The sequence below is a fragment of the Triturus cristatus genome, unplaced genomic scaffold (genome assembly GCF_964204655.1).
Source record: "Triturus cristatus unplaced genomic scaffold, aTriCri1.1 SCAFFOLD_216, whole genome shotgun sequence".
Lineage (NCBI taxonomy): Eukaryota > Metazoa > Chordata > Amphibia > Caudata > Salamandridae > Triturus > Triturus cristatus.
Genome location: NW_028187679.1, coordinates 1,132,709 through 1,158,149, shown reverse-complemented (window position 1 = coordinate 1,158,149; position 25,441 = coordinate 1,132,709). Strand labels below are relative to the sequence as shown.

The following is a 25,441-nucleotide window of genomic DNA, read 5'->3' as shown; positions in this document are numbered from 1 at the left end:
CCATCAGTTACATGTTAATGTAACTATTCAAAATAAAAACATAAGATGTTCTCTGCAGAAATCAGAGGTTTGCCTGCACCAGGTTACACTTACTCCAGCACTTTAAAAGTGGCACTTCATTCAAGGTCCAATCAGGCCTCCCATAATGTGTGGTTACTCTGCGTAGAAATGCTGCAAAGTTTTTTTAAATGCTAATCTGGGGTCAGATTACACCTTTCAAAAAGAGCTGCTTTCATCTATGAGTAATCAGTCCGTTTCTGGGATGCTAAAATCACAGTAAGACCCAGTGACCTACGCTCTAGTGCCTCCTCAGGGATCTTCTGCCTGAGGTAGGGTGCAACTTGGATATAACATGTTTTGGGACTATGTGGTCTAGACTGCCCTGGGCTGCAGTGTTTCATCCATTTAGCCAGGAGTGTGAGGAGGGGAGATCCGAGCCTGAAGCAGTATGTGCGGTGGAGCCTCTGATGCTCCCAGACTAGAGTTAGGCCACAGCTCCCTGCGCCACGGTAGGCATCTAGACCCTCGGCGCAATCAGCTCGTCTGTGGAGCACGGTCTGTAGGTGCATTAATACAACACCTGCTGGACGCAGGGGGACCTGAGGCCTCTTCTGTGTATGTGTAAATTGGGCCTCACGGGCCTGCGACCAGCAGGCAGAGGCCCGAACTTGAAAGGCTGGATGAGGCAATATAGTGGACTGTTAGAGCATGCCTCTCGATGGACTCTAGTCAAAAGAGGAGCATTGAGGACCGTGGGAGGGCCAGCAGGCGTTGGATGGCTGCGAGGTGACTGACCACAGTAACAGGTGGAACTACGAGAGATGACTGGAGGCGCTAACCCTCTGAGGAGCAATAATTCATGGCAGTAAGGGGAGGGGAGGTTATATCTATGCACTCAGAGAGTGTATTGTGCAGTATCAATACAATGTCACCTGGGTACAGTAAAGCTTTCGGAAACCATTGTCACGTATTTAGAAATTACTCAGTGTAACACTACCAATATTTGCGGGCTCTGGCTCATCCCTACCTGCCCTCTCGCGCGCTCCGCTCTGCCACTCAGGCTAAATTTTCGGTCCCAAGAGTTAGACGGTTATGCATGGGCGGCCGCTCTTTTACCTGCTTGGTGCCTTCCTTGGGGAACTCTCTCCCTGTGTCGCTTTGCTCTGAAACTCTTTACAGCAACTTCCGTAAATGAATAAAAACCTGGTTATTTCAATCAATCAATCAACAGATTTGTAAAGCTCACTACTCACCCGATATGGTCTCAAGGCGCTGGGAGGAGGGGGAACCGTTATTGCTCGAACAACCAGGTCTTGAGTTGTTTCCTGAAGGAGAGATGGTCCTGGGTCAGCCGTAGGTGGGTGGGGAGGGAGTTCCATGTCTTGGCCGCCAGGTAGGAGAAGGATCTTCCTCCGGCGGTGGCTTTGCGGACACGTGGGACGGTGGCGACGGCGAGGCTGGCGAGTGGGAGTGTAGAATGTGAGGCGGCTGTTGAGGTATTTGGGGCCCATGTCGTGGAGAGCTTTGTGTGCATGGGTGAGAAGTCTGAACGTGATCCTCTTGCTGACAAGGAGCCAGTGAAGGTCACTCAGATGGGCGGAGATGTGGCTGTGGCGGGGGATGTCCAAGATGAGTCGTGCGGAAGCGTTCTGTATGCGCTGGAGTCTTTTCTGGAGTTTGGCTGTGGTTCCCGCATAGAGGGTGTTCCCGTAGTCCAGTCGGCTGGCGACGAGGGCCTGGGTGACTGTCTTCCTGGTTTCGGTGGGGTTCCACCGGAAGATCTTTCGGAGCATGCGTAGAGTGTTGAAACAGGATGACAAGACGGCGTTGACTTGCTTGGTCATCGTGAGGGAGGAGTCCAGGATGAAGCCCAGGTTGCGTGCATGGTCCGTTGGCTTGGGGCGGTGCCCAGGGCAGGGGGCCATCAGGAGTTGTCCCAGACAGCGTGGGATGGTCCCAGGATGAGGACTTTCGTCTTGTCTGAGTTCAGTTTCAGACAGCTGAGCTTCATCCATTCCGCGACGTCTTTCATTCCTTCTTGGAGGTTGGCTCTGGCGGTGGCGGGGTCGTTGGTGAGGGAGAGGATCAGCTGGGTGTCATCGGCACAGGAGATGATGTTAAGGTTGTGTTGGCGTGCGATGGTTGCGAGGGGGCTCATGTAGATGTTGAAGAGGGTGGGGCTGAGCGAGGATCCTTGCGGGACGCCGCAGATGACTTTGGTGGCCGCGGATCGGAATGGGGGGAGGCAGACTCTCTGGGTTCTTCCGGTGAGGAACGAGATGATCCACTTCAGGGCCATTCCTTGGATTCCGGTGTTGCTGAGGCGATGTCTCAAGGTGTGATGGCATACGGTGTCAAAGGCTGCTGAGTGGTCCAGGAGGAGGAGGGCAGCTGTTTCCCCGTTGTCCAGCAGGGACCTGATAGCGTCGGTAGCTGTGATGAGGGCGGTCTCGGTGCTGTGGTTTGCTCGGAAACTCGGCATGTTTCCAGCTCTCCGGGAAGGTGGTGGATGCGAAGGAGCTGTTGATGATGTCCCGGAGTTGGTGTGCGATGATGGAGTCGGCCTCGCTGAAGATGTGGTGTAGACAGGGGTCGGTAGGGGAGCCGGAGTGGATGGTGTTCATCGTGCGAGTGGTGTCTTTGGTGTTGACCGGTGTCCAGGTGCAGAGGGTGGTGGGGGGGTGCTGGTTCAATGGTTGGCTGCGTTGTTTGTGCGTCGAAGCTGTTGTGTATGTCGGTGATCTTGCGGTGAAAGAATGAGGCGAGTGAGTCACAGAGGTCTTGCGAGGGTGTGATGTCGTTGTTGCCGGCGCTCGGGTCGGTGAGCACTTTGACGATTCTGAAGAGTTCCTTGCTGTGGTGGGTGTTGTTGTCGAGTCGTTCTTTGAATGCTGTCCTCTTGGTGGTGCGGATCAGCTGGTGGTGTTTGCGGGTGGCGTTCTTGAGGGCTGTCATGTTTTCTGATGTCTGGTCGTGGCGCCAGGCTTTCTCGAGGGAGCAGCAGGTTTTCTTGGAACTTTTGAGGTCGTCGGTAAATCACGAGGTTTTCCTGCTGCTGGGCCTGTTGGAGGGGTTCTTCAGCAGTGCGAGGTCATCGGCGCAGTTGGTGAGCCACTGTGTGAGGTTACGGGCTGCTTCGTTGGGGTCCGTCATGTAGGTGGGAGGGTTCTGGCTGAGGGAGGTGGTAAGCTGGTTGGTGGTGATCTTGTTCCAGCTCCGGCGGGGTGCCTGTTGCGGGTGTTGGTGGGTCGTAGTTCTCCTGTAGTTGAAGTGGATGCAGCTGTGGTCTGTCCAGTGTAGTCTGGTTGAGTGGCTGAAGGAGATGTGCTTGCTGGAGGAGAAGATGGGGTCCTGTGTGTGGCCGGCGTAATGGGTGGGGATGTTCACCAGTTGCTTGAGTCCGAGGTCGGCGAGGTTGTCCAGCAGGGCGGCGGTGTTGCTGTCCTACGTGTTCTCCAAGTAGGAGTTGAGGTCTCCTAGGAGGATGTAGTCTGGGGAGGTTAGGGCGTGCGGGCTGACGAAGTCTACGATGGCTTCGCTGAATTGTGTGCGCGGTCCCGGGGGTCTGTAGATGAGAGTGCCTCTGAGGGTGGTTTTGGGGTCGGTGTGAATCTGGAAGTGGAGGTGCTCGGCGGCGGTGAAGGTGTCGTCGGAGTTGGTCGTGATCCGGATAGTGTCTCTGTGAACGATGGCGATGCCTCCTCCTGTTTGGTTGACGTGGTCCCTCCGGGTGATCTTGTATCCATCCGTGATGGCTATGGTGATGTCGGGGGCTGAGGAGGCGTTCATCCAGGTTTCTGTGAGGAAGGCGACGTCTGGAGATGTGGTGTCGAGGAGGTCCCAGAGCTCGACGGCGTTCCTGTGGATGGAGCGGGTGTTGAGCAGGATGCATTTGAGGTTGTTGTTGCTGGTGTCTGGCCTGTCGGGTGCGGTGCGGGTTCGGAGGCTTGAGAATTTGCAGGCTTGGCAGGTGAAAGGTCCGTGGGTGCGTTTCGGGGTGGCTTGGTAGCAGGTGGGGTTCCGGTCGGAGTGGAGTGTGTGGAGGGTGGCGGCAGTGTAGGTCCATCGTGTGGGCTGACCTCGTCGCGGGCCAGGGGTCCTGGCGCTGAGTGCGGTCCAGGCGCGGACGGGCACAGACGGGTTTGCCTTTGGCGCACCCGCTGCGCGCAGCGGTCGCCATAAGAGGGAAGGGGGGGAGGAGGGGTCAGCTGGGAGGGGGAGGGTAGTAGCCAATGGGAGCAGGGAGGCGGGCCGCACGGGAGGCAGTGGCTGGAAAGACGGGGCTGAGGAGCCCTACGAGGATTGCGGTGAACCTAGGGGAGGCAGGATCCAAAAAAAAAACACTCACTCAATCACTCTGGGTTACAGAAGAGAAGGGGGCGGGCAGGCACACGGGGCACAGAAGCAGGGCAAAGGCAGTCCAGGCGGCGATCGCGCAGGAAGGAGAGCGCCGATCTGGAGGGAGGAGCAGGCGGCACAGCGATCAGGACAGTCGGAGGTGCAGCGGTGGGGAAGTGACCTACCCGAGGGTCAAGGGTCACTGTCTCCGCTGCGCAGCGGTCGCCATAAGAGGGAAGGGGGGGGGTGGGGTCAGCTGGGAGGCAGGGGGTAGTAGCCAATGGGAGCAGGGGGGCGGGCCGCTCGGGAGGCAGCGGCGGGAAATACAGGGCTGAGGAGCCCTACGAGGATCGCGGTGATCCTAGGGGAGGCAGGAGCCAAAAAATAAAACCACTCACTCAATCACTCGGGGTTACAGAAGAGAAGGGGGGCGGGCAGGCACACGGGGAACAGAAGCAGGGCAAAGGCAGTCCAGGCAGCGATCGCGCAGGAAGGAGAGCGCCGAACTGTAGGGAGGAGCAGGCGGTACAGCGATCAGGACAGGCGGAGTTGCAGCGGTGGGGAAGTGACCTACCTGAGGGTCAACACGATTGGTATTTAACCAATAATTTCTTTTCATTCCTTTCTGTTCCTTACAGGCAGGCGTCGGGCAACCCTCTTGGGTAGCTGTTGCGCCTGATAAATTAAAAAAACCATAACATAATCAGTGCAGCTATATATCTATCTTGCATCTGAAGAAATCAACGCTCTGACACAGGTAAGAGTTACCTATACACCTAGGTCACAGGAGTTATGGAACCTTCACAATTAACGTTTTTGTTTTTCATTCTGGCATTGATTAGCAGCACTGGTACCCGGGGAGGCGCGATGCCTGTTATGCGTGATTTTCAGTGCTGTGATGCGGTTCACCACACTGAAATGCGATAGTCTATCGACAGATGCGTGGTACTTGGCTGGGCTGAATTAGGTGGCAAGGATTTGGACAAGCTGTGCACGCTATGGGTTTTATGTCATGGGGTATAAAGTGGACGTCTGTTTATTTTTCTTTGTAAAAATAATATGGGCTGTTTCTTTACCTTCCGGTACATTTCTGAACAATTTGTTAAGCTAAATTGTATTGTTGCACTGTGTGCACATGCAGCAAAGAACAAGTGTGTGGCAGACATGCAAAAAATGGTCCTAGGTCTCAGTATTAACTTCCAAAGCCCAACAATGCTGGCATAACCGAGAGCTAATGGCAGTGATTCGCAGAACCCTTTTCAGTATAGTTCTTATCAGTGTCTGAAAACAAACAGCTAAGGAAATTCCCATCCTAGAATGAGTTACTTGTTTGCTTTAAAACGACAGTTAGTAAAACATGTAAGAGGCATATTTACTAGGACGGCAATAAATAAACGCAAAGCGCGCTTTGCGCTTGTTTATTTATCGCCATCTATCGCAGGAGTTTATCGCCCTGGTAACGCGTTATTAACAACGCGTTACTCCAGGGCGATAATATTCCAGGGAAATGGGCCAACATAGCTGGAAAACCAGCGATGTTGCACCCAAAACGGAGATAGCCGTGGAGATATGACCCTGTGGTCGTATCACCATAATCCACCTCCCATGTTAGCTATGCCTTGGTCAGGAATTTAACAGACGTTAAGTTCCTGCGTTAAAGCATAGTTAACGGGATTTAAAATATCGCTACCCCTCGTTGATGATATCACAAAGCTGTGGTAGCGATATTTTCCAATGGTGTTTTGTCAGGCACGCCTCCTTTGCATCTCATTAGAGATGCAAAGCGAGGCGTGAACAAAATGGGAGCTGAAACAAAGAAACAAGCGCTAGCGTGTCCTTGCAAATAATGCGATATAATTATCGCTGCTTTTTGACCGAAAACGGCAGCAAAAGCGGCGATAATTATGTCACCAGCTCTTGATGATATGCCCCTAAGTGCTTTGCGAGCCTGTATAAGTAGCAAAGGTTTTAAAGGGACTTGCTTTTGTTCAAGGTATTGCTTTTCCCAGTTCACGGAAGGGATAAAAAAGATCTCCAGATAATAAAAGGGTTGACAGGAAGGTGCAATAGCAGAATATTGATACGTGTGGATCTCGTGAGGACTGCGGGCAGCAAGTGCTTGATACGCCATTTGTATAATAAAATACTATATTTTTTTTCATTATTCTCCATCAGTTATTAGTAAGGAAGGGGGAAGAGAAGCGTTCACCAACAGCATTCAGTTAGTCTTACGGAGACAAAGAATGCTGTGGTCTGTGGTAGATGCCGCCCCGAAGTCATAGGCATATGTATCAGGAGGTGCCATTGAAAGGAAGTGGAAATGCGCTTTAGATGTTGCGGCTATTGATTGCTACTATGCGGTTGCAGACTTCGCTGGGCTGACAGTGGGTGGGGAAATGCCACGTTGTCACTATAGGTTTAATTACATGAATCGCGTATTCTCTCTGGTGTTTGTCCTTGGGGTACTTGCTGACTGGTGTTTCACATGGGATCAGGTTTGCCTTTGACAGGAGGGATGGTTTAGTGGGGTGCATAGTATAAATTAATGTTGGTGTGAGGAAACAAAAACTCGGACCCTTTCTACATTTAATATTATTGTGTCCATCATGCAGAGGATGAAAAGTAGCAAGAGCGGGTTTCATGCCGCAGAGGCTAGCAGGAAGAACTTTTTGGGGTGGTCAGTTGAAGAGATTGTTTAACATGTTTTAAACTACTACAGTGGCATTGGGGAGGGCAGCAGCTGAAATGCTCTGTCTTTACTGGTATATGTATGAAAAACAAGGGAACCCCTCACGAATGTGACCTGGGGTAGATAGATAGTTCAAAAAGACATTGGTCTGGTGAGGTCAGAGATCCTCAAGTATCGGAGCTACAGTTAGTGATTTAAGAAAAATTTCAATAATATTTGGCGATATGTAGAACTCAATTAGATCCAAATATGAAACGTATACAAGGACACAGGAGAGTAGAGGAAGACATCACATTTTATTAAACATCATAAAATGGAGTTGCTTCCATTCCTACCATTTTTGCATTTAGAGAGTGTATATTGTATATACAGTGCTCACACATACACAAGTGAGGGTGCGTGAAGTGAAGTGCTTAGTCACAATAAAAACATTTCATCACATTAAAAAACAGGTCAAAAGAACCCAATTGGTTTAGACAATATTTAGGGAACTTTGAAATTGTGGTCGACGGCGTTTCGATCTTAGTAAGTCAAGATCATCATCAGGACAATGTAAGTGCGAGCACGTAAGATCTAAATTTGGGGGAAAAACAATCAATTACTAATGTGTCCTAGATTTAAAATAAATTACAACAAATTATTGCGTTGTGGTGATAGCGCAATGAAGGCGTGTTAAGCGAAGGCAACATCAAGGCAATTAATGTGATGCTGAGGGTATTGAGTAATTGCAGAGCAGAACGATTATCCTATTCCAGGGATGGTGATGGTGCAGCCGTCACTAATTCGTGAGGTATTGGTGTGTTCAATACCAGTGGCGCGGGAGTAAGTGAAGCTGGCAGTAAAAGAAGGAGAGAATAATTCCGCCATGCAAGAGCGATGCTAAGGAGCGCAAGAAGAGGGGACTCACAGAGTGAATAATTGGCATAATAAGTCCAAGGCGCATGGTAAGAAGCGACAGTGGAGTGACGACCACCAGTTAGGAATAAGTGTGGTCGTGAACTGCTCAATTCAAGGAACGTGACCGGGTGTCGGGAAGGAATTATCGATATGCACAGACTCTAGGATCTCGCAAGGGAGGAATTAACTTACTACGCAAAATCGTAGTAAAAGCATCCAAAGCCTGCAGGGTTGGCCGAGGAGCCCAGAAAAATCGGGAGAACGTCCATTTTGAAGGGGGCACGAAGAGGAATCAGTCGTCCCAAGGGCGCTAGAGGCGAGATCAGGGAAGATGGAAAAGAAGAAAAATTGAAGTAAAATTAAGGCGGGTAGGGCGAATTTCCATAAGGGCGGCGTGAGTGGAGAGACTTACTTGTATGGACAAACAAAGTCAACGGAGAACAGCCGCTAGCAGTCCGTGTTCTGCGGCGTGTTGCTGGCCCAAGGCGTGTGAGTAACCCGGGATTGGCTGCATGCGAGAATGGGGAATAGTGCAGTTAATATTATATTAAGGGGGTTAGGAGAAACCTAAAGGGGCGGTGTGAGAGATCAGACTTACTTGGCAAGAAGAAAATTCGAAAGTGAGTGAATCACGTCAGGAGTGCGCTGGCAGCAGTCCGAAGCGTGCTGTGTGTGCGTTCGTCAATGGGAGATATAGACGCTTCAAGAGGGAGGCGCATGCGTGAAGCAGCGCATGTGTGGACCAAGAGTGGTCATGTCGTATAAGCGGAGTATAAGGGCAGCCATGTTTGATGAGGGATGGTGCACGCAATTGTAGGTTTTGAGAAAGCATTGCATCTATATTCAGGGGTAAACATTAGACAATTCTGAAACAGTATGGATACAGAAGGACATTTTTACAATAATTACTGTAAATTACGTTTAAAACACAGTTATTTTGTAGAACCATACTGCATACAAAGGACATAGACAACGTATTCGATGGTGGAGATGGAGCTCTAGTGTCACGCGCATGAAGGCAGAGACAACCAGAGTACAAGAGCTTACAGAATCATGTTCCACTCGTCAATGGTATTTAGACCCTGTTCAATTGAGCGACAGCTAAACATCCATTTGCATTCCAGTCTGTTTAGAGTGAGATTCTGGTCACCACCTCTGCTGTTGGGGTGGAGCATGTCGATCACAAGCCATTCAAGATCATTTTCAGTATGTCCTTTTTCAATGTAGTGGTTCACCAAAGGGGCTGTTGTAACCCGGCAGCGTATTCTACTCCTGTGTTGTCTGATTCTGGCTATTTGCCTTCAGGAGGGCCCGCAATATCAAGGATCATTTAGTTAGGGCACAGAGACCCATATCCAAAAACAATGGAATCCATTCACTGTTTGGATTACCTCCTGTTGTAGGCCATTTCAAATGTGGTAACTGTGCTGCATGCCCTTTCACAACTAACACCAAAGTATTTCCGTACGCTACTAGCATGCATGACCTGAATGTATTTTCCAATTGTAATTCCATAAATGTAATTTACTGTATTCAATGAAGTACATTGGCCAGACAACACAAAAAATCAAAGCCAGAATCGGACAACACAGGAGCAGAATACGCTGAATGTAACAGGATATGGTGAGTCAGATGATGAATTGTTGGAGGACATTTTAATGAAAAAACCCTTCACTGTATCAATAAGGACCCAGTAAACTCACCCCAAGTGCACCAGTAATGGGAACGCCTTTAATTCCACAAATTTTACATGATACATCAGTTAATAGGGTGCTTCAAGATAAAGAAAAAAAGCATTAAATAAAAATAGAGAGGATTTATTACAAAAAAATAAGTCAATTGAATTTAAACCCTGAAACATTTACGGTAGCAGTGACTATATGTCCATTGTATGGAGATAAAATTAGTTGCCTAAAACCCCAAGCTGTAACAACTCCTTTGAGTAATCCTAGAAAGGAGATATTAATATCTGATGATTTATTTATTTATTTATTTATGTAGTTTGTAGAGCGCGCAGCTACCCCCGAAGGGGTGTCCCGGCGCTAGAACCTGAGCCTCAGGGGGAGAAAAAGAGGGAGGAAGTCAGCAGTGTGAGTATCAGAGTCCAGAAAATAGCCAGGTTTTGAGTCTAGCCCGAAAGATGGATTCAGAAGGGCAGAATCTAAGATCGATAGGAAGAGCGTTCCACAATTTGGCAGAGATAACACTGATCAGGCCAGTTAGTGCGATTCAGTCATTTAATTAATGAGCCTTCCAATAAGAGAACCCGTACTTGAAACCTCAAAAAGAACCACACCCAGTAGTTCAAAACAAAAGGGGCCTATGGTACCTACAGGAACAGGAAGCACAACAGAGGTCACTCCAGAAGATTTAGAAAGGTGGGCACAGGGAATAGAAAAGCGAAGCTCAACTCCAAAGATTTGAGATATTTACCTACTGAAAGTGGAATTGGAAGAGATGAGAGCTGGAAATGTGGGAATAGAAAGGTTGAACCATTAAAATGAAGAAGAATTGTTGTTTATATGTAGGAGTATAACCAGAAATTAAAAATTATTTCATAAGAATTTGACAGAACTTGCTGCAGAGATTGGAGTAGATATAGGGAGATCGAAATTGTTACAGAAACCATATCGAGTGGAGTTTATTGACAAGGATTTAGAGAATATGAATGCATCAGGTAAGAAGTTACCGGTAAAAGAGTTAATGAATATTTTGCAAAAATGGGGAGACATTGACAAGTGGAGAACTAGGAGGACAAGAAAGAAGGAGGAAGCACAAGCAGAGGAAACATTATCTGCATTCTTGCTAAAAGAATCAGAAACGGCACAAAGATTGTGTCCCATGAGAGAGGTTCCTGGAGGTGTTATGTTCATGTTCCATGGAGTAGACAGGATATTTTGTCATTTACCAACGATTTTCCCAGGTTAAGAGAGAAGCCCGTTGAATGGTGCAAACAGGTTGAGAGGTTTGTGAAAGTTTCAAAGGTTCTGTTGAAGGATCTGGATGGGTTGTTTGATATTGCGGTACCAGCTGAATTATGGACAGAGGTTAAGATCAAAGTTGAATGGCCAAATAAAGAGTATCTGGGAGATTCCAAAACAGGAGCACCATCAGAGGAGGTGATGAAGAAATATCACCAAGTATTTACTTTTATGAAATTGAAAATTCCTTCTAAAGAGACAGATTGGGTAAAGATAGATAGAATAACTCGAAAGCAAAAGGAGCCTGTGCATGTATATTATGAGCAGTTGTTACAGGTGTTTAAGCAGTGCAGTGGTTTTAAGAATATTGGTGATAAGGATATGGGACATTTTGTGTATCGGTTTTTGTATGGTCTGAAACCGAAGATTAGTCAGATGATTCAGCAGCACATGTTGTGCTGGCAGTGCAAGACAATAGAGGAAATTTTGAAATATGCAAAATATTGCGGAGACGACATTGAGGCAAGGCATAGAGAGCTAAAAGAGAAAATGATGTGGACACACATGAAATTGGCAGAACAGCAGGAAAATAAGTTGAGCAGTCAGTGAAATTCAGGTGAAAGAGCAGGATCAAAATGATAATGCGGCGATTGGTGGTAGATTAAGAGGACGAAAAAATAGAGAGGAAGCGAAGAAGAAGTTTCCTTGTCATGTGTGCGGAAAGCTTGGACATTGGAAGAACAAGTGTATTCAGAATAATAATGGGCCAAATCAAAATTTTAATCCACAGACGCAGAATGAGGTGATTATTAATCAGCCGCGGCAGGTAGTCACTTCACAGTATCAGGTGCCACAAGCTCCTATGCCCAACTTTGTGAACCCTCAAAGATACAGTGTGAACACCGGATTTCAATGAGAAAGTGGTAAGAAAAATTCTGTGGTTACGCAATATTTTTCTAGAACAATGCTGATGAGACAGACTATGTAGAATGACGGTGCCTGATGGGGGAGGTAGAGGAGTGCGCACTTGGCGCATCCTTGCTGGTAGATCAGCCAGGTCCATTTATTGATGGGAAAGTGGAAGGTAGTGATATCACCTTTCTATTGGATACTGGTGCTACCCGGTCTACTGTGAGAACAGCAAACATCCAAGACCTTCTCCTCTAGGGAGAGTCAATCCAAGTTGTAGGAGTATCCAATCAGCAGATTAGAACCCCACTCACAAAGCCAATGGAAGTGCATATCGGAAATTTTAAAGACATGCATCAATTTGTAGTCTGTGACTCCAGTCCAGTAAATCTGTTAGGTATAGATCTATTGTGCAATTTGAACTGCACAATATAGTGCACGCCGGATGGTGTTGCTTTCCAAACCCCTGACGAAGATGTAATATATAAGATGATGCTTGCTAAGCAAGGCACTGAAGTAATTGACATTTATTAATTGATGACTGAAAATGAATTACCAGAAGAGTTGAGAACAACAGTAACCACAGAAGTGTGGGATTTTACAGGAAAAGTTATTGGGCTGATGTCGAATGTTGATCCAGTGAAGGTAATGGTAAAAGAGGGTGCAGTTTATCCAAACACCCAACAGTAAAAAATGTGTCCAGAAGTAAAAGCAGGAGTTGCTCCAGAAATTGACTGAATGATTAAACAAGGCATTTTAAAAGAAGTAAGGGGTAGTCCTTGTAATTCGCCTATAATAGTACTTAAAAAGCCTAGCGGAAAATACAGGATAGTGTAGACTCTGAGAAAGATCAACAAAATTGTAGTGCCTTGTTGCCCCATAGTGCCAAATCCAGCAGTGATTCTTTATCAGATACCCTGGAATGCAGGCTGGTTTACAGTAATTGATTTAGGCCAAGCCTTTTTCTCCATTCCTTTGCACCACGACAGCCAATATTTATTTGCATTTAGGTTCGAAGACCGTGTCTTGGCTTGGTGCCTAGTTCCCAAAGGGTATACAGAGAGCCCCTCGATTTTTATTCAAATCCTGAAAAAAATTCTATAAACATTGGTCATGCCCAGAAATGTAGTCCTTGTACAGTATATTGATGACCTACTTGTGGCATCAAATTAACGAGAAGATTGTGTCACTGACACAATTGCATTACTGAATCATTTGGCCGATGGAGGACACAAGGTGTCTCCGTAAAAATTACAATTTTGTCAACAAGAAGTTAGATATTTAGGCCGCAAAATAGAAGAGGAGTTAGAAAAGTGACCCTGGAAAGAATAAAATTAATCAAAGAAATGCAACTACCTCAGATGCAAAGGGAGATGAGAATGTTTCTCAGAGTAGTTGGGTACTGTAGGCAGTCGATTATTCGGTTCTCCCTGCTGGCAAAACCCCTGATTCAGTTAACACAGAGAAGAGCAAAGGACCTGATTGCCTGGAATGATGAGTGTGTGGAAGCGCTCGTGAAATTTCAAGATTGTCTGTGTAAGGCCCCAGCCTTAGGCCTGCCTGATTATACAAAATAATTTGCACTGTTTTGTTGTGAGAGAGAAAGTTGTGCACTTTCAGTGTTGACTCAAAGACATGGATTAAGCCGACGTCCAGTAGCATACTTCTCTGCTACTTTGGATCCTGTGGCTTCAGCTGTACCTGGCTGCTTAAAAGCAGTAGCTGCTACATGTATGAGTCTGGAGCAAACTGAATCGATTGTGATGGGACATCCAGTCAAAGTATACGTCCCTCATTCAGTTGAGATTCTTTTACCAAGAACTTGAACACAGCACCTTACCCCTAGTCGGATGACTAAGTATGAAAGAGTGATTCTGGGAGCAGAAAATGTGACAGTGATTAGATGTACAATGATGAATCCTGCCACATTATTGCCAGACCCATGTTGTGAAGAAGTGAAAGTTGAAGTGGATCACGATTGTTTGGATGTGACTGAGATGTGTACTAAGCCCCACCCCGATATAAAGGAAGAGCCCCTGAAAGAGCCAGTTCATGAACTATTTGCAGATGGCTCCTGCATGAGAACAGAGGGAGGAGGACTCAGTGCAGCGTACGCTGTATGTAAGGTATCGGGGGTCATTGAAGCATCCTTCTTACCGGGAGCCAAGTCTGCAAAAGTAGCCAAATTGGTGGCCTTAACAAAGGCAGGTAAAATTGGGAAAAATTTGAGAATATCCATATTCACGGACAGTCAATATGGTTTCGGGGTTGTGCACGTCTTCGGCCAACTCTGGATGCAGAGCGGCTTTCTGACTTCTTCAGGATCTCCCATTAGAAATATAAAACATGAATAGAATTGTTGGAAGCAATATAATTGCCAAAGGAAATAGTAGTGGTCAAGTGTGCTGCTCACCAGTCAGGAAGTGACTATGTGATGGCAGGTAACATATATGCTGACCAAATTGCTCAATATTGTGCAATAAATAACATGGCACTAAACAGAAAAGGTGAAACAAATAAAATCAGCTGCCAATGTATGCTTTTATCACCTCTAGAGACATGGGATGAGCTTAGACAGTTAAAGGATGAAGTTGAGGCAAACGAAAAGCAAATCTGGATACAATCAGGTTGTCAAAGGAGGGTAGAAGATGATGTATGGGTATGCATCGATGGCAGACCAGTTATGCCAGACTGCCTACTCTCTCAAATGGCAAGAATGTATCATGGAGACACACATGTAGGTAGGAATGCAATGATTAAACTATTCAGACAGAATTGGTACAATCCAAAGTTCAGGGTAGTGGCAGAGAGTCTTTGCCAGAGATGCTTAATTTGTCAGCAGCAAAATCCAGGCAGGAAAACAGTGGTCAGTTGGGGAAAAATTGGAAAGGCAGAAGGGCCATTCACAAGACTACAGCTTGACCTCATAGAGTTGCCTCTGAGCAATGGAATGAAGTATGTACTTGTCATAGTGTGTTTGTTTTCACGATGGGTGGAGGTATATCCCACTTGGAGAAAGGTTGCTAAGTTACTGTTGAGGGAATTGATTCCTCGTTTCGGTTTCCCAGTCACTTTGGAATCAGATAGAGGACCTCATTTTAATAATGAGACAAGATAATTTGATTAATCTGTTAAACATTCAAAATTGAACAGAAACTACACTGTGCATACCGCCCAGAGGCTTCTGGAGTGGTTGAGCGACGAAATAGCACAATCAATTCAAGGTTAGGAAAAGTGTGTGCATCAACATCACTAAAATGGCCAGATGCATTGCCTCTTGTGTTGATGGGACTCCGAAGTATTCCTGACAGAAAAACAGGATTGAGTCCCCATGAAATACCTATGGGATGGGAAATGAGACAAGCATTTATTCCTGGACATAAATTGATGAGTATAACTGATGATCTGGTATTGGACTATTGCAAAGGATTCGCTGACCTAGTGCGTTCTGTCTCTCACCAAGTTGCCAGGCAGCCGGCACAGGCACATGATTTGAATCCTGGAGACTGGGTGGTAGTGAAGAAACACACCAGATAGTTGTGCCTAGCACCAAAGTGGGACAAACCACGTCAAGTCATACTGGTCACTACAACAGCAGTGAAGTGTGCAGGTTTACCAAATTGGATTCACGCTAGCCATACAAAAAGAGTTCCAGGCCCTACTGAAGACCAACAACAACTGAGTGAACCATTTGAAACAGCTGAAGTTTGTTAAGTCGAAGAATCTAGAGTGATAGATTCTGAAGCAATAGATGAGGAATAACGAAGCACAAGTCAGGAAAGTTGGATACCAGTGATAGACAAAGCGCTCTAGGAAAGACGAAGAGGGTGAAAGTAGAGGGAAGAGGAGTTGGCCTAACGGCTAGGGCGCTCGACCTCGGACCTGAGGAACTGGGTTCGAGTCTCGGTAACGACGCTGAACATCCTGTGATTCTGGGCAAATCACTTAATCTCCCGGTGCCCAACAAAAAATGAATGTGTGTCCTCATGTAACGTAACTGGAACTGTTGCTATGTAAAGCGCTCTGATACCTGATAGGATTCGGGTCAAGTTCGCGCTATATAAACACTGCTAAAAAAAAAAAAAAAGTGTAGTTCAAGTTAAAAGGGTCAGAAAAGGTGATAACCGGCCGTGTGGAGTCAAAGATTTAGATACTATCTGAGAAAAATGAAAGACCAGAGCAGGTGAATGAGGTTACTAGTCAAACTCAGTCTGAACAGTCAACTGTGAAAAGCACACGAAGAAGCGCAATACGAAGGATTCTGAACCATGAATACAAGAACCCTGAGTGGACCCATGAAATTAAGACGAGTTTGAGAATTTAGAATTAAGTGAGGAATCAGAAGAAGCAGCTGCTGTACAGATTGATGAAAGAAAAGTGAGGCCAACTTAAAATAAGAGCTTAAAACTCCAGAGTGAAGAAAGAGGAGATACTATCTTTCAGATTAAAATGGTGAAAAATGAAGTCACTGAGCGACCGAAACGAAGTTTAACACGAAGATGCTGTAGAGCCTGCATATGTAGTATTTTATTAGTGATCTCAATATGGTTATTTCTAACGATAGCAGTACCTTTATTAATGATAACAAATAAGAAAAATGATACACTTACTAATGAGAAAACAACTACAATAAAAGGAGATAGAGTAGAATTAGAAGCAGCAGATCAGACAGATTTTCATCACACAGTTTTAGATAATGACACGTCTTTAACTGTTTTCACAAAATTGTTATTTCAGTACGTAGATACAATGGAGATTAGTGAGTGTTATGTCTGTATCAAATTTCCAGCGTCAGTATCAGAAGGAGTTACAGATCACCACTTACCATTAACATATGGTATATCATGAAGCATTTTAGCCAGTCTGTTTTATGCAATGGGAAACATTCTGTATTATTACTCAAACTTAGATGTAGTATTTTCAAAGCTTCCTATTAGAAAGAATATGAATCCAGTACATAGTAGTCAGGATGCACAGTTCATGGGTGACTTTTTCTTAACAATGAAGTCAATAGATATAGTTAAGGCACACAAGAATAATTTAACATATACATTGCGTGAAGAAGAGAAAGTGTTTATGAATTTAGTTGAGAAAAGGAGACAGGATTTCCCAAATGAAAGCTGCTGAACAGAAAACCCATGTACAACCATGGGCTGAGAAAGAGGTAATTTATGCAATTGGTAAAGCTCATGCTGCGATGTCCCTAGACTTTGTGAAGAAAGGGAAAACCTGCCTCCATAGATTAAAGAGATTATAATAACGTATTTATTGGTTCCAGTGATTGTGAACATAACTTCCTAATTTTAGGAGGTTGGGGACTAAAAGGGGGAACCGATCCAGTATTTCCTGGGGTTTACTACGTGTGTGGGAATAATGCTTACTATAAGTTGCCTGCACGGTGGTATGGAAGCTGCTATTTTGGGATTGTATTTCCGAAAATTTACCATGTAAAAAGAATCACTGGAAACAATTAAAACACTAATGGACTAACATAGAGAAAGAGAGCTAGTTTTTTTAGAAATAGTAGGAGACATATTTGGTGCATTGATACCTTCAGTGGGAGTCATTCTGAATTGACAAAGAATTTGTCAATTGTCAACAGTAGTTAATCGTCTCTCGACTGATACTGCTGGGGGTTTCTTCATCATAAATGCAGAGATGGTTGCAATTAGGTCTGTAGTTTTACAAAATCAACTTGCGCTTGATATTTTATTAGCAAAAGAGGGCGGAGTCTTTGGAATGCTGAAATTTCAAAATTGTTGCACTTACATTCCTGACAAAAGTAAGGAAATTAGGGGCTGTATTAAGAATATTTCAAAACTTCATGCAAATTTGAAACCACTGAAGGCTGACAGTGTATGGGAAAGACAAACAAAAAGTATATCTTCAATAGCGACTTGGTTTTCTGATTCAGGGAAAAGTATTTTAGGTCAAATAATTCTTCTAGTAGTTAGCATAATGTTGATAGTTTTAGTAATAATGATTTGGTGCAAGTGTTGTAGAAACAAAGGGGGAAAATATGAAGTGAATGGAAAAGGAAAGAAAAGAAAGAGGGAATATGAGGAGATGCAGATGGAGGAAATGAATGGAAGGATATACAAAAAGATTAAAGATTTAGAAAATAAAGATGAAATTGAGAAAGAAAAAGGAGGAGACTGAGAATGAGAAATATTGAAAGTTGGCATTTGGTTATCAATGGGTTTGATAGAGCAAGGACTCGTAGAAAAGAGACTTGCTCCTAAGCAATCCCCTTGTTTAACTCACCAACATGTTATTAATTACGTTTTGTGTAAAACTAATGCGCACCAGATGAACACGCGGGTTAGTGAATCTTGCCTATGAGTTTGTTAACACTAATAACACGAACGAAGGACTAAACTGCTTTTAACGAGGAAATCTTTACCGCGCATGCATCAACTGCATCTACGCAATGTGACGAAATAATGCTTGGAGGGAAATTCTTGCGCATGAGCAGAAGGCACAAAAATGGATTCTTAAAGACTCGCGTGCAAGGCACCTGCTTAGCTGAAGCAAACACAAGCTATTTTACTAATGCTAATGCGGGTAAGGTATTAATAAATAAAGTGAAATAGAGTAGAGATGGGTGGTATACAGTGAAACCATTTATTTTTTAAAGTAACATTTGTTTTTCTGACTTTGTCACTAGTGCGCATTTGGGCCTCTCGTGCATAACTGAAATAGGCTGAGCCATGTGATGACTGCGCATGACTACTGAGAGTGAACCCGGAAGGATGACACAGAGTTTGAATAACAGTCAAGGTCGTAAATTGTCTCAGCCTGAGAAAGGACGGTGAAAAGTTCAACCGAATGGACCTACATGTTAGATTTTTAACAAATGTTGCAGATGAAATGTGAATGCGGGCGGGAAAATAAAGCATGAATAACAATTAAGGGGATGGGTTTGTGAACAATGGTCTAATGGAATAAAGTGATATGTAAGCATGGTGTGATGATCGTCCCCCTTGTAAGCATGGTGTGATGATCGTCCCCCCTTGTAAGCATGGTGTGATGATCTTCCCCCCTTGTAAGCATGGTGTGATGATCTTCCCCCCTTGTAAGCATGGTGTGATGATCTTCCCCCCTTGTAAGCATGGTGTGATGATCGTCCCCCTTGTAAGCATGGTGTGATGATCGTCCCCCCTTGTAAGCATGGTGTGATGATCTTCCCCCCTTGTAAGCATGGTGTGATGATCTTCCCCCTTGTAAGCATGGTGTGATGATCTTCCCCCTTGTAAGCATGGTGTGATGATCTTCCCCCCTTGTAAGCATGGTGTGATGATCTTCCCCCCTTGTAAGCATGGTGTGATGATCTTCCCCCTTGTAAGCATGGTGTGATGATCTTCCCCCTTGTAAGCATGGTGTGATGATCTTCCCCCTTGTAAGCATGGTGTGATGATCTTCCCCCCTTGTAAGCATGGTGTGATGATCTTCCCCCTTGTAAGCATGGTGTGATGATCTTCCCCCCTTGTAAGCATGGTGTGATGATCTTCCCCCCTTGTAAGCATGGTGTGATGATCTTCCCCCCTTGTAAGCATGGTGTGATGATCTTCCCCCTTGTAAGCATGGTGTGATGATCTTCCCCCTTGTAAGCATGGTGTGATGATCTTCCCCCCTTGTAAGCATGGTGTGATGATCTTCACCCTTGTAAGCATGGTGTGATGATCTTCTCCCCCTTGCCTGACCAATTAGATTTAAAATGTTTATGATTTTGAAACTTTAGTGGGTGGTACATGAAGAACGAAAGGTATCATTGAGATAGCTTTAGTTAGTTAGTGAGCACAAGAGATGAATATATGCTGAGCACGAGATGCTGTTTGTGAGCAGGAGATGCTGATGCTGGGAGAGACGCTGTGAGATGCTGATGAAGAAGCTGAATGCAGAACCTTCTATCCTAATTTAATTGAGTTAGATAAAAAGATTACGGAAGAATCTCGAGGAGGAAGAGAGTGTCAGAGAGGGGTGCTATGCAACCGTCGGCATTAGAGAGGTCATCTATCCTGTCCTAAGTCCTGTCCTGAAGTCTTTGTCACCTGATCTTTCCCGGGGGACCCTTACCAGCCCTTTGGCCAGGGAGTTGGTCTTCACACCATTCTTGGTAATTATATTTTCACGTTATTCGCAGATGTTATTTTCTCTCTGTCCTCTCCCTTTCTGTGCATTTATCGTTGTGTGAGTCCAAAGTATGAGTCTGATGATTAATTCATTGAAATATTGTCTCCTAAGAATGATGGTGATTGCACTGTGTATTTGAGACGGTTCACATGAATTTACTTTAGATAAAGGTTTTAAAATTTCCCAAGTCAGTGGTTATTTAGTTTAAATGAATAAGATAGAGTCAGTGTAAATTTTCACCATCAACTAGTTTAACTAATGGTCCATCGACCAGAGGAAAGAACTTTTTGATCAGTGAAAGGTTAGTTAGGAATAAGGAATAGCTAATTATGAATTGTGAAAGTCATAAACTTTGACTCCAGCGGTTTACTCAATTGTAAGTGTGTTTATGGGCCCAGGTGAGTATATGGTATTGGAGTATCTGTTGTTGGTACGCCGCTGGATCACTACCATTAGACAGGGAAGAGTTCTGGGGGCCCTCGCCTGAGACGAATGTTGGGGGCCATTAGAAACCCCTTCTTTTTATCGCTGTTGTTGCTCGCCCCCTTCCCCTGCTGGTAGGTCTGAGCACCCTTCTTGTGGTCACTCCCACCATAGGCATCTTTCCACCCTGGTTCTACCCCACCTGTCAGCTGCCTTCCCTAGCACTCTGGGAGAATACAACATATAATCCACCAAATGTTGATACAATTTCTCTGCGGTACAATTAGACAAAATGTGCTTGTTAGACCTGGAGTCCTTGGCATGATTTCCCCTAAATGTCTGCCTTCAGAGCTCCTGTTTTTGCTGCTGACTTCATTTTTGCTGGAGTTAGGACTCTGTGCACTTTACCACTGCTAACCAGTGCTAAATTGCTTAAGCTCTTTCCCTAAAACATGGTAACATTATCCTATACACAATTGTCATATTTAATTTACATATAAGTCCCCAGTAAAGTGCACTACATGTGCCCAGGGCTTGTACAATAAATGCTACCAGTTGGCCTGCAGCACTGATTATACTACCCACTGCAGCAGCCCTTCAAACATGTCTTAGGCCTGCCATTGCAGAGCCTGTGTGTGCAGTTTAAACTGGCATGCGGACCTTGCAGGATAACCCCCTGCCCAGGCCAAAACGTTCCTTTTTATTACATATAATTCACCCATAGGGTAGGTTCTGGAAAGCCCCATTGGCAGAGTGCAGTGTATTTAAAAAGCTGGACTGATAGTTTTAAGTGTTAGAAGTACTGGTGGTGAAAAACACTTAAACTTATTTTCACTATGCATGGCCTTTCTCTCCCACAGGTTGACATAAGGATTGCCTTATTTCATTTTACAAGTGTAATTCCTAATTGAGAAGAGATAAGACCCCAAAGTCTGTTGTCTCTTTTTTTTAAGCTTTTTTATAGCGCAAACCCGACCCTAAGGTATTCGAGTGATTTACATGAGCACCCGTTACGTTACACAAGGACACATTCATTTTTGGTAAGCACAGGGATATTAATTGTTTTGCCCAGAATCACAGTATGTTGAGCCGAGACGACACCTGGTTCCCCAACTCCAAAGTTGGTAGCTCTGGCTGTTATGCCACGTTGTCTCTTGAATCACAATTTCAAAATCACAACTTATGGTAAAGTTGCATTTTAAATTTCAATTCTGAAAATGCCACTTTTAGAAAGTTGTCATAAATATAGGGGTTCGGCCCAAGACCAGACCATTCAACAAATGATATGGTCTGAAATATATATTTACTTGTTCATTTAGTTTTTGTCAAGAATATAACTCATGCATTTTTTTGAGTCAGAACAAGGGTAAAGCCTTATGTTTCCCGACATTAAACATACACTATAGTTCACATATCAAACATGAAAACATGACAGTTGTACAAAAAACATGAATTACAAACATTGGCCCAGTCTTGTTATTCTAAACGAGCAGCACCCTTGGAGCTGATTTTACAAATAAATTCCTCATCAAGATCATGGTGCTGCTAAACCACAAGGGAATATTACTGAGCCTAGTAGATACTAGACATTTGATACAGTTTCCTACGATAGACAAAATTATCCCAATATCCAATTTTTCCTTAAAAAAAGTAAAAGCAGTGTAACCTTCCTTGATGTGGAAGTAAAACTGAACCATTTTTCACTAATACCGACTTCACACAAGAAACCGACAGACAAAAATACTATTCTGCACTACAGGAGTTCCCACCCCAGGAACCTTAAAGACAACTATTAAGGACCAGAAGGAATTGATTCCGTAAAGAAGACTTTGAAATACACACCAATGCCTTTTGCGACCAGTTGAGAGACCAAGGTTACCCTAAAAAATTATTGAAATACACAATGAAACGCGCATGGTGCACTCCAAGGGAATGTTTACAGACGAAAAGAACTGGCACCTCATGTGGAATCTGGAATACCAACTACAACCACCATTGTTTGCCGTGAAGAAGAATACCAGCATTGGTCAGCACGTTGTACGGGCTGAGACTGCTTCATCCACGAAAAAACAACAGAACCTGCGGTCACAATGGAACCTTAAACCCAGCGTAGGCCATCATAAATGTGGAAACTGTTCGGTGTGCGACACAGCAAGGAACGGAATTTTCACACTACAATTTAAAATGGTTCCGGAAACATTTCTCTAATTGCAAAACCAAAAACTTGGTTTATGCCATAATCTGCCCTTGTGACAAAATGTATTTGGGCGAGACAAATAAAGAGTTTAAACAACGGATTGTACAACACCGCTGCAGAATCAAAAACTAAGTAAAGACTGCCCCAATGGTGAACCATTTTACTGAAAAAAATCACAGTGAGAAAGATTTCAAATGAACTGTCCTATGCGTCATCAAATCGAACCCCAGAAAAGGTGACACAGAAGCAATGCTATTGCGAAAAGAAGCTTATTTAATAGCAAGATTCAATAGTACCGTTAACGGCCTGAATGAGATTGCAGAAGTAGGCAGAACCTAGCGCTGCTCCTTAAAAAAGACATTGTTGATAGGTGTATTCGCAGTCTATGGACTCAAAAACCCAGAATGCAATATCACCTGCATGAGTACAAAACTACCCGAGAACTGGCGGTAATTGCAAAAACTATTAGAAGCCAAGATCAGAAACGAGTGAAGACAAGTGCTCCTTGAAGAAAGTCAGTAAGCGAGTGGAACCATAGACGGATGAAGAGTGTTCTATCATTTCACTAGATTGAGAACAATTTGTTTCATTGTTTCCAGAACTCCATGTTAAGGTTGTGCTTACCAGTGAAAAGACAATTAAAATGCTCCAACTACTTGTCACAAGAATCCACCATTAACCAGTTTAGTATCCGAAGCATTCACAAAGTAAGTTGTTTGGCTGACACAATACAATCGCTAGTCCATGCTCTTCAAATGAAGTGTAAACTCATGAATGTTTGATTTGCATTACAGACAGAGAGACCTTGGATCTCTCTGGAACTAAGACATTGTTCTTACATGAAAGAAAGAAAACACACAAACAGGTACCTGAATTCTAATTGTACATATGTTATTTAATCTTAGGAGAGGTTAGAAATTGATAAATTTTTCAATTTTCCTTTTAGATTGTATCCAGTCTAAGCCCTGAAGAGAATCCCAACAATAAAAATGGGACTCGAAACGCGTCGGCATTATTGACCACTGGGAAAATGTAGTTAATTAATTTTGTCTATCGTAGGAAATTGTATCAAATGTCTAGTATCTACTAGGCTCAGTAATATTCCCTTGTGATTTAGCAGCACCGTGATCTTGATGAGGAATTTATTTGTAAAATCAGCTCCAAGGGTGCTGCTCGTTTAGAATAACATGACTGGGCCAATGTTTGTAATTCATGTTTTTTGTACAACTGTCATTTTTTCATGTTTGATATGTGAACCCTAGTGTATGTTTAATGTCGGGAAACATAAGGCTTTACCCTTGTTCTGACTCAAAAAAATGCATGAGTTATAATCTTGAGAAAAACTAAATGAACAAGTAAATATATGTTTCAGATCATATGATTTGTTGAGTGGTCCTAGTCTGTTAGAAAATGTTAACAGCAATTAAAAAGTGACAGTTAGTTTATTTTTGTATTTGAATCTTGTTAGGCCCTTTCTAGCTGTCTTGGGCCAAACCCCTATATTTATGACAACTTTCTAAAAGTGGCATTTTCAGAATTGAAATTTAAAATGCAACTTTACCATAAGTTGTGATTTTAAATTGTGATTCAAGAGACAATGTGGCGTAACAGCTAGAGCTACCAACTTTGGAGTTGGTGAACCAGGTCTAGTCTCGGCTCAACATCCTGTGATTCTGGGCAAAACAATTAATATTCCTGTGCTTACCAAAAATGAATGGGTCGGGTTTGCGCTATATAAAGCTTTAAAAAAAGAGAAACCAGACTTTGGGGTCTTATCTCCTCTCAATTAGAAATTACACTTGTGAAATGAAATAAGGCAATCCTAATGTCAACCTGTGGGAGAGAAATGCCGTAGTGAAAATAGGTTTAAGTGTTTTTCACTACCAGAACTTCTACAACTTAAAACTATCAGTCCAGCTTTTTAAATACACTGCACTCTGCCATTGGGGCTTTCCAGAACCTACCCTATGGATGAATTATATGTAATAAAAAAGGAAATGTTGGGCCTGGCTAGGGGCTTATCCTTCAAGGTCAGCATGCCAGTTTAAACTGCACCCACAGGCTCTGCAATGGCAGGCCTAAGACATGTTTGAAGGGCTGCTGCAGTGGGTTGTGTAATCAGAGCTGCAGGCCAACTGGTAGCATTTATTGTACAAGCCCTGGGCACATATAGTGCACTTTACTAGGGACATATCGGTAAATTGAATATGCCAATGATATGTTACCCTTGTTCTGACTCAAAGAAATGCATGAGTTATATTCTTGAAAAAAACGAAATTAACAATTAAGTAAATACTTCAGACCATATGATTTGTTGAAAGGTCCTAGTCTGTTAGAAAATGTTAACAGCAATTAAAAAATGACGGTTAGTTTATTTTTGTTTTTGAAACTTTTAGAAAGTAGGCATTTTCTTTACTTTAGCCTTTGGTGCAGCACACAAGTGAAGAGGAAGTAAGAAGGAGAAACAAAGATGTTTCCCCTCATTATATCCCACCTGGGGAGACGTAGGGTTTTGCTGCATTGCCAGGTTTACCAGTAATGGTAAATCTAGAAATGCACCAAAATCCAGGGGTCGATGCATGGGAACACCCACGCTTCATCAATGCAAAGTCTTCCCAAGTCAGAGAATCACAACGCAGCGATTTCTGCTCCGTTGCATTACTCTAGATTTATCAAGCCAGGCAAAGCCACACAAGGTGAGCGATCTATGGAGAACTGTGCCAATGGTTTCTGTTGTGGGACAGTCGAACAATGTTTGCGAACACCTATAACCTGTTCTATGAAGAATTGATATACGGGCCCTGCTTTATCATTATCTCACACAACGAAATCCAGCAAAACACCTTACAGCGCCACGTTGCATGTAAAGAAGAGGGCAGGAATGAGCCGTATCTGTAAATATATGGCACATTTCTAATCGTTGCCTGCTCTGGC

General features: G+C 44.1%; 1 protein-coding gene across 1 annotated transcript in view; it reads right to left on the bottom strand.

Moving 5' to 3' along the window:
- LOC146770973 (CD5 antigen-like) overlaps nucleotides 1-25,441 on the bottom strand; it is a 407,700-nt gene that overhangs the window by 22,684 nt on the left and 359,575 nt on the right. The window lies entirely within an intron of this gene.